The sequence below is a fragment of the Centruroides sculpturatus genome, unplaced genomic scaffold, assembly GCF_000671375.1.
Source record: "Centruroides sculpturatus isolate CEXI.00-Female unplaced genomic scaffold, Cexi_2.0 scaffold125, whole genome shotgun sequence".
Lineage (NCBI taxonomy): Eukaryota > Metazoa > Arthropoda > Arachnida > Scorpiones > Buthidae > Centruroides > Centruroides sculpturatus.
Window position 1 is genome coordinate 428,372 of NW_019384337.1, and position 13,412 is coordinate 441,783.

At 27.0% G+C, this 13,412-nt stretch overlaps 1 protein-coding gene across 9 annotated transcripts in view; it reads right to left on the reverse strand.

Moving 5' to 3' along the window:
• The window catches only part of LOC111632500 (tyrosine-protein phosphatase Lar-like), a 395,822-nt gene that overhangs the window by 188,426 nt on the left and 193,984 nt on the right, over positions 1–13,412 (reverse strand). The window lies entirely within an intron of this gene.

Sequence of the window (13,412 nt, forward strand, 5' to 3'; positions counted from 1 at the left end):
TTGCAAACAAGAGTACAAAAATATATATATATATATATTTTTATTATATCCTTTCTTTAAATTAAAGTTTTTTTTTAAAAGATTAATGGAAACTTTTTAAAATATTACACGTTGAAAATGGCTATATCTTACTGTAATCCATGAATAAATCAAACCAATAATTGCATCTCAAGGTTAAAATATCCATTTTCTACGTACGTGAAATATCAGAAAATTCACGATAATAATTTATATATAACTATCGACGGAGAAGAAATCATTTATGCTACTCTAATAAGATTTTAAAACCTTCCTTCGTGTGTTTATGTATTCGTTTAAGTAACACGCTGGCATTTAAAGATAAAGTTAAAAAATAAATAAAAATATGCTTTTAATGTCATTTTATTTCGATTTAAAATATTTTATAGAATTATTATAATTTATTTAATAAAAAAAACCACACAAGAAGTTAAAAGAATCTGTTGAATAAAGTAATTATTAATGGTACTCTCTCTCTATTTAAATTATTTTAATATTATTTTTTATTGAAGTTTTAAAATTTAGATCTGTTAATGATCATATCTTATTCATTTTATAAATTTATATTTTTATTTTAATGAAATTCTATAAATAAAATTAATTTATTTAATTTCTTAAATGTATTTTCTAATGTATTTAAAGTACATAAATATGGTAGATTTTATTTCTTATTTATACAAATCTTTGCATTTATTAAAATTAATTTTAAAGAGATAAAAAAACACGATTAAATTTTAATTAATTAATTTTTAAAATAATATTTCTATTAAATAAACTAATATCGTTATACGTATGAATCTTCGTAAATGTATAAAGAAATTTATCTTATAACTTTCGTAGATCATCTATAGGTTTCTTAATAATAATTAAACGTCTAGATGATAATTTACATAAAAGACATTTTAGTGCTTGTAAAAGCAACTTGGCAGACGTTTATAAAGATGAACGACAAGCAGAAGACATCAATCGATCGTTGTGTAGCACTTGCAACACTAAGAAGAAAAAGAAGAAGAAGAAAAAAAAGGCTGCACGACTTTTAAAATGATACCCAGAACTGGAAAAAAGGGTTATTTAAAAAGGTATCGTTTTCCTATATTACATTATATGAGAAAAAAAACGAGAGATGGGATATTAAAAGCTTATTAAAACTTTGCACAATAGTAAAATAGATTCACTAATCATCACTTCAGACTTATGTAATTATTGGATAATAATAAAAAAAATAATAATACACACACCCTTCTCTTACACATAATAAAATCATTCGCTTATGTTTTGCATTATCTTCACTTTTTTTTAATGCTCGCAATAAAGATTAAATATAAAATAACGTTGTTATCAGTACGATAATTATGTATATTTGAGCACGAAGAAAAATCTCCGTGTTCATTGAAGAATAGAAATAGTGAGAATTTACACATGATAAATTTTTACACAGTTTAATGATTGAGTTTTTTCTTATCTAGACAAAAATTGAAAACGATTATAATAGAGAAAACCAAAGAAGAAGATAAATAAATATGATAGCCATTGATTCTTAACAACCATATATTGTAATACAAAACGGTAATCAGCGAAACATGCAAGGGATTTTTAGCTATCTTATAACCTTTCAGGTAAATGACTTTAGCCTCTCTCAAATGGTCCAAGGATCAAACACGAAATGGTAGAAAAACAAGAAACATCGGAGCCAAAGGAAAAGCGTTTTGCTGCGTTTACGATCGCGTTAACTAGCAATTTGACATGAGTAATGATGGCAGAAGAGGGGGGGTAGAAGCACATCCCCAGTCCTCTCCAAAACTTCCATATACATATTCTCCGCCCACTAACGTACCTGCACGCAGAATCCATGTATTTTTCATGACGTCAGAGATCTGGGACAGCATCACTGCCATTTATTAATGAATCGTGCTTCTCCGTATAATTCACTTCTACTGTTGAATATATCGTATTCAGAAAAACATAAACGTCCTCTCATTCTTACTGGCAAGAGGATTTCTGACGTGAGCCGGAACTCGTTCCTTGACACAAAATCATTCAGGAAGATGTAGATACAAAACTACATCAAATTAAGTAACAAAGAGAGAAGGAATTGTTTAAATTACTACGTTCGATCTATATTTACCCCCTCTTTTCCAATAAGACCTTTTTACATTTTTTTTTAACCTTTCTTTTCGGAGGAGACGAGAAAATTTTTTGGTTCAACACATCAATTTTCTAAACAGTAGAAGATTAAATAGTTTGCACATCCGTTCAGTAAATGTAAAGTTGTCAATTTTTTTTTTCTTTTACATAAAAAAAAAATTGCAATTTTTCACTTTCGAAAAATGTTTTTCGTGTAAATAATGGCTTTTCACGTAAAAAGTCATTTCTGTACTTGAAAAAAATCATGTTTTGCGTGATGACAAAGTATAAATAGACTCTCACGAACGAAACATCATCACATTCAACAAATAAATAAAAATTCCTAAACTCCCACCCACGACCAATAAATTACTTCTAAAAAAACACTGCTGTAATTAACGATTTTTGTATTAAGAAAAATTTATTTGTAACATATAAAACCGAATAATAATAATAATAATAATAATAATCAAAAATGATTTATTTCCATTAAGCAATTTGAAATTACTGAAGGAAACGACTATTTCCATTATACATCGCTTGCAAACTAGACAGTTAACAGTACTTGTGTGGTCAGTTGTAAATTGATTTTGACAGGGAATGTCAGTTGATGCGAGACAAACTGTAGAATTAGTCGAGATACAAGTGAAAATGGAATCTACCATTTTAGTAGAAAAGTTCTGTTAAAACGTCAAATCATTATAAATTCATAAAAGAAAAAAATATATATATATATATTATAAATCTCTCTCTCATTATAAAACGTCATAAAGTATTTAACTTTACCATTTATGATTTATTCTGTTAAGCTACTTAATACCAATTAAGTAAATTTAATATATCGATAGTCGAAAATTTATAATAATTCTTCATATAACATCTAAATATAATTTATTTAATAAGTTTATCATCGTGATAATTAAATATGTATAGATAATATAAGTAATTAAGACGTATTACGTAAACTATATCAAGACACTTCTACGTATATGAGGTATATTTTAACTAACAAAAGACTTAGTTGAGGTAACTAAAATATATTTACGAATAAAATTATATAACTTGTATAATTAATTAACGATAATTTGTTATAGAAGTATCTTAAGTGTTTATATAATAATATATTTTAAACAACTATAAATAAATCTTGCGTGTATCGAGTGTTGAATTTAACTCTTTGGTTTATGAAATAATTAACTTTAAATTCTTTGTGATTTCATTAAAAATTAAACCCATAAACTATGAATATAAATACCATTTTCTAAATTTGTTTCGACCTTAAAAAATTCAAGGGCTTACTATATTATAAGATAAACCATTATTAATTTACTCGTAACGTAGTGTAATTCAATAGATATAATTCAAAGATGAAAATCCACACCGCCCACATATTCATATATTTACTAAATTCTGCTAATTAAGAAAGTTGTTTGCCATCCTACATAATATAAAGCTCTATATAATATTATTTTACTAATCAAGAAATTAGATGATAATGTTACACCAACCTCCATAACACACGTTGATTGATATTACATACATATAACAATGCTTATTATTATTATTATTTTATAAAGCTTACAGTGAATAAAAACGTTATAAAATTGCATAGACAAGGCTTTTAAATGAACACGAGTGAATTATATTATTGAACTATTTAACAAGTAATTAATTAAATGAGTAACAGTTGATATAATCCGTGGATAAAAATCTATAATGATATTTCACGCTAGATGCATTTATTAAAACAAATAAACCTAACCATATTATTAATTATTCACTTGTTAATGAGAATGCGGTGTAACTCCGTTCGTTTTATTAATTAAGTGACCCATTAGTTGGGCATGAAGTCATTTTTATGATTCTCTAAGGGTTAAAAATGTCAGTTACCTAATTTCAAAAACAAAAAAAATTATATATTTTTTTTGAAGTTTTAATGGTGTATTAACCGTTAGAAGAGAGGAATGTTTTCATCCCTCACACTAGGTGAGTTGTAAGCATAACGAGTAGAGTATGTAAAACAAAAGTGATGAAGTAGAGAGATTAAAAATATGTTGATAAATGGCATCTATGAGTTAATATCGACTAAAATAATGATAAAATCAAATAGTTAATGCTTAGCATTAGACTATGGAACGATTTCAACACTGGCTTTCGAACTTGCATACAAAATTATCCTTAATTTAAATTGCTAGAAACAAAATATTAAAGCACGAGAGATATAACTTGAATCTTTTAAGCATTGCAACATACTTTAAAATTTCTTGAACCGACACCAATTACAAGTATACACCAGGTTATCTTTTACCAATAAAATTAGAAAAATATTGACGAAACAACACGATAGAATATGAAATAAACATCAACAAAAACGAATAAAACTTTTTAAGAATTAAGACAATTAAGATAATTTTCCAATCTCCTCAATATCCTTAATTTGATTTCATTTAATTTAAAAATTGGTATTGTTATTATTATTATACTTTTAACTTAATTTATTTTACTTTGTCCAAAATTATTTCTTGTGACTTTTTCTTTTCTTTCTTATAAATATTTTTCTTATTATATTATATTAATAAGCATTGTGTTCATAAATTAATTTTGGATCAAATTTCCTAATGAAGTATTCATATTCACCATATCCTATGTATGTATATATACGTCACATTCGTATGTAATTTTCTTAATCTTGTCTGAAGGAAAATGTAAGCAGATCTGTTGATCAAACGTTCAATATCGTTTCGAGCCTGTTGTTTGTTCAAAGACATTAATTAGTCAGTTGCGTGACAGCACACCCTCCCACTTTTCCACTACTAAAGCCAATCGCAAATATTGTATACATGCAATATATAAAAAGTCAATAAATGTCATAAATTGGACATTTACCTGAACATCTTCTTAAAAAAAAAAATATATATATATATTTGGGGGTTTAAAAATTTGATTAATTTAACTTAATGTAAGTCAAAGCTCGATTGGATCACGTGACTGGACGTATTTGGGTGGAGTCGCGTGACCCTTGTGTTCACTTTCCTCGCAAATTACTATGATTATCATTATTATTAATACTATTATTAGTAGAAAATCCTCCGTTTTCTATGAAATATCATCGAATTGTAAACTTTATACTATATTTTATTAACAAATATAACATATAAAATTTACGTACTGTATAGTACGTATCCAACAGGTTAATTATAATTATTTAATAATTTTTCTAATAAAAAAAAATTATTTGTTGAATTACAAATCCTTTATAAAGCGATGGACTTTATTAACGCTTTTATTATCATTTAACAAGGAAAATACATTAAGCTTACATGATAATAATTGTTGTAATTTATAATTATCGTTAATTATTTTAATTTGATTGATTAATGATTCACGTGCATCGCTTCCATTTATAACTATATAAATGGTACAATTTCTCGTAAATTTATGGTAAACATAGTAAAATTTATCATCTATAAGATTTTTATTTGGTAATAATTAACTTGGTTCTAAGCATACATTTTTGATAATTTATACCCCATTTACGATCATTTTTCGTAATTATATTACCATATAAGAGCGTAAAAGCGATCAAAATATAGAAAGGAAATTAAAAAAAAAAAAAAAAAAACCATTTACGATCATTTTTCGTAATTATATTACCATATAAGAGCGTAAAAGCGATCAAAATATAGAAAGGAAATTTAAAAATAAAAAAAAAATGTCGCCAACTCGTATAGATAAGATCTTCAATACGACTCCTACTCATTTCTATCGTGTGGGATGTTTGTTTTTAAGATAATTTTAGATGAAAAATTAAACAAACATATCTTTTAAAATTATCTTTTACATATTTTACGTGTATTAAAGTTATCTTCTTGATATTAAACGACCGCTTACTAGCTGATTTCTGTCATTAAACAACTTAAAATGATGGATAATCAAGCGTATCGTAAACAATTAACCATTAAGGTTATCGTACGTTCATCTTTATAAGATTAATAGCTATTTATGACGATAACATTATATCCATTTAGGTCAATTAAATATTTACATCACTTTTTTCAGTAATAGTGCATTAAAAAATAATATATTATCACTATATTGTTCAGTTTATAAGAGAAGACAATCGCCCATTTTGTTTATAAATACGCTAATGTTTAACATCATCAACCGCAAACGTCAGAAGTCAAATAGAGGAACGAATCACGTTGACCATTCATCAACGCCATCATCCATCATCCGCATCATCAAACTCGTTTCATCCATTCCAGTTTCGTGTCGAAACTACAACACTGTTACCATAGAAACGACGACCAATAAACAGATGACGTCTAAGCCGTCATGGGAAATCGCAGAGAAAGATTCAGAGACAACCGAGCTCTCGGATATGGCTGAGGTTTTATCCACTTGAGATTTACCATCTCATCCAGTTCCCATGCGATGATTTTCAGAGAGACTTGTACATCATTTTAAGGAAACTTTTAAGGAAAATGGAATAGAAGATAAGAAGGATGAGAGGGAGTCGAGAAAGAATCGCTAAAGGGAAGAAAAAAAGCTATACTTGTATGATTAAAGATACACATTTTATATTCACTATACCGAAATGAAATGATGAAAAATGCGGTTTTTTTTTCTCTCTCTCTCCCCTTCCCCTATCCTCATCTACGAGCTGTTATATATATCTCTCTCTCAAGTTTATTCAAAATATTCAATCTTCCGAAGCTAATACAGTTTATTTTATATTTAAAGCATTGGAAATTCTAATAAAAATGTAATATTTACAGAAGAAAATATTGCCTATGAATAATATCGAGTGTAAAATATGCAAATGGTTTGCTTTTTACTTCATAGAATCGCTATGTAAAAAAAAAAAAATAAAAAAAAATACTTGCGTGATTTCATATTTAGATTTTTCTACTAGCTAAACATAAATGCATATACAAATTCCATTAGAATTTATATTTACCCTCCTTACTAATAAATTTTTAAAAGCTTACACATCTTAAAAATTATAAAATTTTTCTATAAGAGAATTGGAATAAAGGTAGAAAAGATTTCTATTTATTTTTTTTAATTAAATGATGTGAAACGGAGGAACGGTCTCAAAATATAATTTCAGGGTAGGAGAATAGGTGAAGAAGAGAGAGAGAGAGAGAGAGAGAGAGAGAATGAACTCGTATTGGATAGAAAGGTCAATCCAAACATCTATTGACATAGTGTTAGTCTTTAATCAGAAGACACGGTGCCATAAAACGCGTTCTTTTTACGACATGGCACACCAAACAGCCGAGGACACGCCCTTTCTATTGCACATGTTGAACACTTTCAAATATCTCACCGAGAAAACGGTCGCATTACCGGTATTAACAACGTTTCCCCTTTGTACTTCACTCGTTTCCACACTCTCGGATGGATTTAAGAGCTTATTGTTCGCTCGGATCTCCTCAACATCCGGAGATCTCTCTCTCTCTCTCTTACATCACCGTGATTAACGCCTTATATTTTATATATCTTTAACCATCTAAAAATTCGCTTTTTAAATCTTCGTATCCGTTAGAAAAATTAATGCTCCTGTTATATTTAACCGTTTAACGGACCAATTGTTCTGGAAGTAATTATTAGTTGGGAAGGTGTGTTGTGTGTTCGATAGTTTTGCCAGTCACGCACGGATCTTTGGCCACTTCCGGTCTCTTTCCGGTGTCGGCCACGTGGGAACAATACAATCTACTTCCGTTTCGTTCTGCTCATGCTCTGTATTTTACCAAGGACAGTCACCCGGAATTTATTATATCACATAATGTAAACTTACTCCGATGTTAAGTTGTAAGTGCATTATTGACTTACATTATTTTATGTTATGTGAATGTTAGTTTTTATCATACACGAAAACAATTACGCTTAACCATCCAACACTAAATAAATATAAGACACGTTTATTATTTTATTCAATTTTATAACAGCATACTAATAAATTTAAAGTATATTAAAAGATAAACGTATATTCTATTGAGACGGTTAGAGATGATAGAAATGGAGAACAATATTCTCTCATTGCTGATGCTGTGCAGCTTAGTCTCGACTATGTGACGACCAATAGCAGTAGAAGGCGTGTCTCAGGTATTCTACAGGTCTGTAAACGTTATTTTCATCATCCGAAGGTGATACATCACTCATTTCTTTGTGGTAAGTGTAAATTTATACATCGTAATATTCGTTCTCTATCTTATTTTCTTATCTAAATATCATTCCTACATTCCACTCACATTAAATATATATCTTTGAATTATTATTAAATCATCATTTTCTTCTTAACTTTTCTATATATAAGCAATCTAGAAATAGAGGTTTAAATAAAATATATATTTCTCATATCTTTATAGCGGTTTTTAAAATCGATACGTCATTTTATTTTTTATTTTTTGCTGTTATAAACACGTATATATTAGAAATTTCTTTAATGAAACGTAATAGCTTATTCGCTTAAATGCAGATTAATAATTAAAAATGGTGGGAGGAAGAGAAGAGATTATAAAATTTAAAAATAAATAACCATGCATCCAACAGGTGAGATTATATAAATGGAGGATCCGTTGCTAAGAGACAGTTGTTATGATTTCTAGGAAAGCTTGCGTGAAATTTTCTATTCTGTGCATCATGAAAATACAAATTGTATCTTAAGAGAACGAAGAAGAAGGATGCTTTATCCATCTTTCCTTTTGTTTATTCCTTTAATCGAGTAAATTATATATATAATATACTTCTTGTAGAGGATATTAACATAATTATCTCACACATATTCATAATTTTTCAGTAATTTTATAGATGATACACCTTGAAAAAGTCTTTAAAAAAATAAAAAAAAATCCGTGCCAAGGTTAATAGGAGGACGAGAGATGATAAAAAGAAAAGGCTAGATCGATAAAAATAGATGATGATAATAAGATCGATAATGTAGAATTTATAAGCAAAAAAAAAAAGAGATTCGATGGAGAAACGATAACATAAAAATTTCAAAGATGAAAAGAAGAATGGAAGTAGATAACGGAGAAAAGGAGGAAGATGACGGAAGAAAGTTAATAGAAATAAAATCGAGATGACGAGAACGGGAAATGAAAACCAAGAGAAAACGTAAAAAAATAAAATGAAAAGTTAAAATAGGAAAGTCAAATAAAGGAAAATAGCCGAAGGATATAATTAAAGAAGAATAAACGGTGGTTAGAAGTGCATTGGAGAGTAATGAATAGATGATGATAAAAAGGAAACATAATCGATGAAGGATGATAAAACAGCAATAAATACAAAAATAATAATAATAATAATAATAAAGAATAAGATCGTACAGGAAAAAAAAAGAGACTGGAAATTGTACAGAAGCCGATAATAGAGTTTGGATTGAAAAAAAAAAAAAATAGATCAGTGACAAGTAAAAGGGTAAAAGATAAGAATAATACAAAGGATAAAACAATCTGAGCGAGTAAAAGAACAGAATGATATAGGAGAAACAAGTAGAACAGAAGACTCTAAATTGTCTGTATTGACTAATGGATAATAGATACTATCGCCCTCGATATTATCTCGGGTCTCAAAAATAATTCTTGATAACTTAATGCCATACATTACCAAAACCCAGAGAAATTTATCCCGACGTTTGTCAGAATTGTCAGTAATAGTTTAACAACTTGTAATAACATATAAATTAACTATTTTTTTTCTAATATCTGTATAATGTATCAATTAATCGAGTGAGTATAATGTGGTATATATCACTCCATCTTTAAGATTCAATATTGGAAGTAAGAATATAATAATATAAGAGAATAATTATCAATCGGGATTATTATTGATTTGAGAATATCGTTATCAAATTAACGTTAGTAATATTAACTAATTATGATTATATGATGTTTCAGTTATTAGATTTGATATACGATTACTAAACAAAATTCAAGAAGCCAGATTATAAAAGTAATTATATTGTATGTAAACTATTGTTAACAGAATTAATTTTATAAGTTAAAATAGCAGGATAACGTTTAATATCATTCATGAAAAGATAATCAATGATTTAACTATAAAAAATTCATCTTTATATACGTAATTTTCTTAACACTTTATGGTTTAGTAGAGCAATCTTTTAAGGCTGCAATTTTATTAATAATTTATCTTTCTACTGTAATATATGTATATATATATATATATATATATTATAAAAAAATAAAAAAATAGCTAGACAAAATGAATATTTGAAAGTTTCAAAGATTTAAATAAAAGCTCTAAAGATTTAAAGAAAAATAATCCACAAAATTCCTACTTTAATGTAAGCCATAGCCACATATTCTCAAGAGTTTTGGTATTGATTAAGTTAGAATTTATTCGTTTGTAGAGCTGGTTTTAAAGTATACGTACAGTACAGTAGTACATTTGCCTAGAAATATATATATATTTGTGTACTAGAATAGCTGCAATCAGGTATACAATTCTATTCTCGATTTCGATCTTTAAAATCGATGTTAGATTCATTCTAATCAATGATTCATTCTTTTCTAAAAAATAAAAATATTTATTCCAAGTGTACGATTTTTAATTATAAAATATATTTTAAAAAATTGAATTATTTATTCTAAAGTAAATATTTTATGTAAATTTAATAAATATTAAATTATTTTTTATAAATTAAATTTGTTATTTTTCATTTTCGAAACATTAATATTGATTTATATATAGGCCTATATATGCGGTTTTAAACTATTTATAACACCGAAAACAATACGCTTTTTTACAATATTACATATATATAAATTGAATTAAATTATTTAATTCTTTTACTTAAAATTAAGAGCGTTAATGTTAATTTTAAAGCATTTTTCAGGTTTAACTACGATATCTTTCAGAGCCATTCTCTTTATAACTTAAATAGCATTTCAGGTAGTTGAAGTAATCGTGTTAAGCTCCTAACTAAAACTCTTTCTTTACGATTAATTCTTTAAAAATATAATAAAATTTTTAATATGATGTTTTTAATATTAATAAAGCCTACAGTTTTAAAGTAAAGTTTTAATCCTTTTGAAACCCATGTTAAATTAATGTAAAACAAATTTACAAAATAAATATTAAATTTTATTAAAATTTTCCTCTTATGAAAGGAATTAATACAACTTACCCAAGGATTTATATTATTTATCCCGACAAAAAAACTATTACGTTACTAATTAACTAATCTAAACTTAAGTCTAGTATTATGAGATTATTATTATTATTATTATTATTATTTTAAAAAAAGCTTTTAATCTTCATTAAGTGAAAGAGCAAGAAAAAAATATATATATTCTCTTGGTGTTTTTAATTCATAAAAATCTATTGGAATTTAACGCGATTCTAATTTGTACGAAATGCACGAGTAAATCTATTTAACAGAGGTTTTTTTTTTTTTTAATTTATCAAAGCACGAAAAGATAATAAATATGTTAAGTGTTAATGCGATTACACGAATTATTAGTTACAATGAACAATAGTTAAGGGGTAAATTCAAAAATCTGAGCTGATTTATATTGTGATGCTTTATCCATTTAAAAGACAAGTAAAGTCACTTGGGGCGAAGATGCTACGAAATTGACGTTTCTTTTCTTCTTCTGAAGACGTTAACTCCCGGAAGATCCACACTAACTGGGTACAAGTTGAACGAAGTGAATCTACATCCGGTGCGAAGTAATCCATCATCTCGTGTCACGAGCGGGGAAGAAATTATTTATATCCCTTTTACTCTTTTATCCGAAGAGAAATTTGCCACCAGTGGTGTGGTTTCTAGATTATAACGTGTCTTTCCGACATTTTAAAGTCATTTCGAAACAAATTAATCCTCGATAACAACGACGTTTTTTTTTTATTTATGAGAATGGACTTTAATAGTTCAATGTGTGTTTGAATAATAGAATTATTGTAGTTTTAGAGTAGCGGTTTACCAAAATACTTGTGAGATAACATATAAAATTCTATACTATCTGACCAAAACAGGTGAATGGTTGAGAGAAGTGATACTTCGTTTTTCGAGAGGAGAGCAATACATACCAAAGACCATTTGCAATGATCTATGATGTTGACATTCGATTTCGTTTTTCTCTCCGTAACACATTCGAACAACTTTACTATAAAGATGTTCAGACGTGCTATTTCTTTTCATTCAAACCTTTCTTCATAATACGCTTCACTTTTTTCAAAAACATCTCAACTCATCCGAGTGAATATGTAAATTCAACCATCTACTTTCTCCATATTCATGAGAAAATACAACACAAAATAGAAGATTTTACTTTAAAATCACATTGGAGATTTTCAGAAACACGCACACTTTTTAAACATCAAAACTGCATAATAATTAATAAGATAAAATTCTATATAACTTGTATATAAAATGGCTTATTACGAATCCATAACATTAGCTAATTTCAAGTTTCAACTTCTCTCTCTAGTAATACCTTATATTGAATTAACCGAATATAGAAGATTCCTTGGGGATATTAAAGAGGAATGGGTCTTTCATATAAACTAAATTCATCTCCTAGTAAAATTTATTCGATAATAAGATAAAACTCCCCAGATATTCAACTTAGAACTGTTAACAACAGATGATGTCCATATTCTCTGAGTTATATAGAAGGAAACATAGAAACCATCTAATCTCAATCCTCTTTATGAATATAGGTCTTTACTTAATTATATTAAAATCAAATAATGAATTAATTATCTTTTCAATCGTGATGCTAATTAACAGCATTTATAAGTATTAGAAAGCGTAAATGAGATTAAACATTCTAGTTTATATTAAATTATGCCATTTATCATCAATTATATTGACTTATTCCGAAATATATATATATAATAATATAAGAGAATAATTATCAATCGGGATTATTATTGATTTGAGAATATCGTTATCAAATTAACGTTAGTAATATTAACTAATTATGATTATATGATGTTTCAGTTATTAGATTTGATATACGATTACTAAACAAAATTCAAGAAGCCAGATTATAAAAGTAATTATATTGTATGTAAACTATTGTTAACAGAATTAATTTTATAAGTTAAAATAGCAGGATAACGTTTAATATCATTCATGAAAAGATAATCAATGATTTAACTATAAAAAATTCATCTTTATATACGTAATTTTCTTAACACTTTATGGTTTAGTAGAGCAATCTTTTAAGGCTGCAATTTTATTAATAATTTATCTTTCTACTGTAATATATGTATATATATATATATATATATAT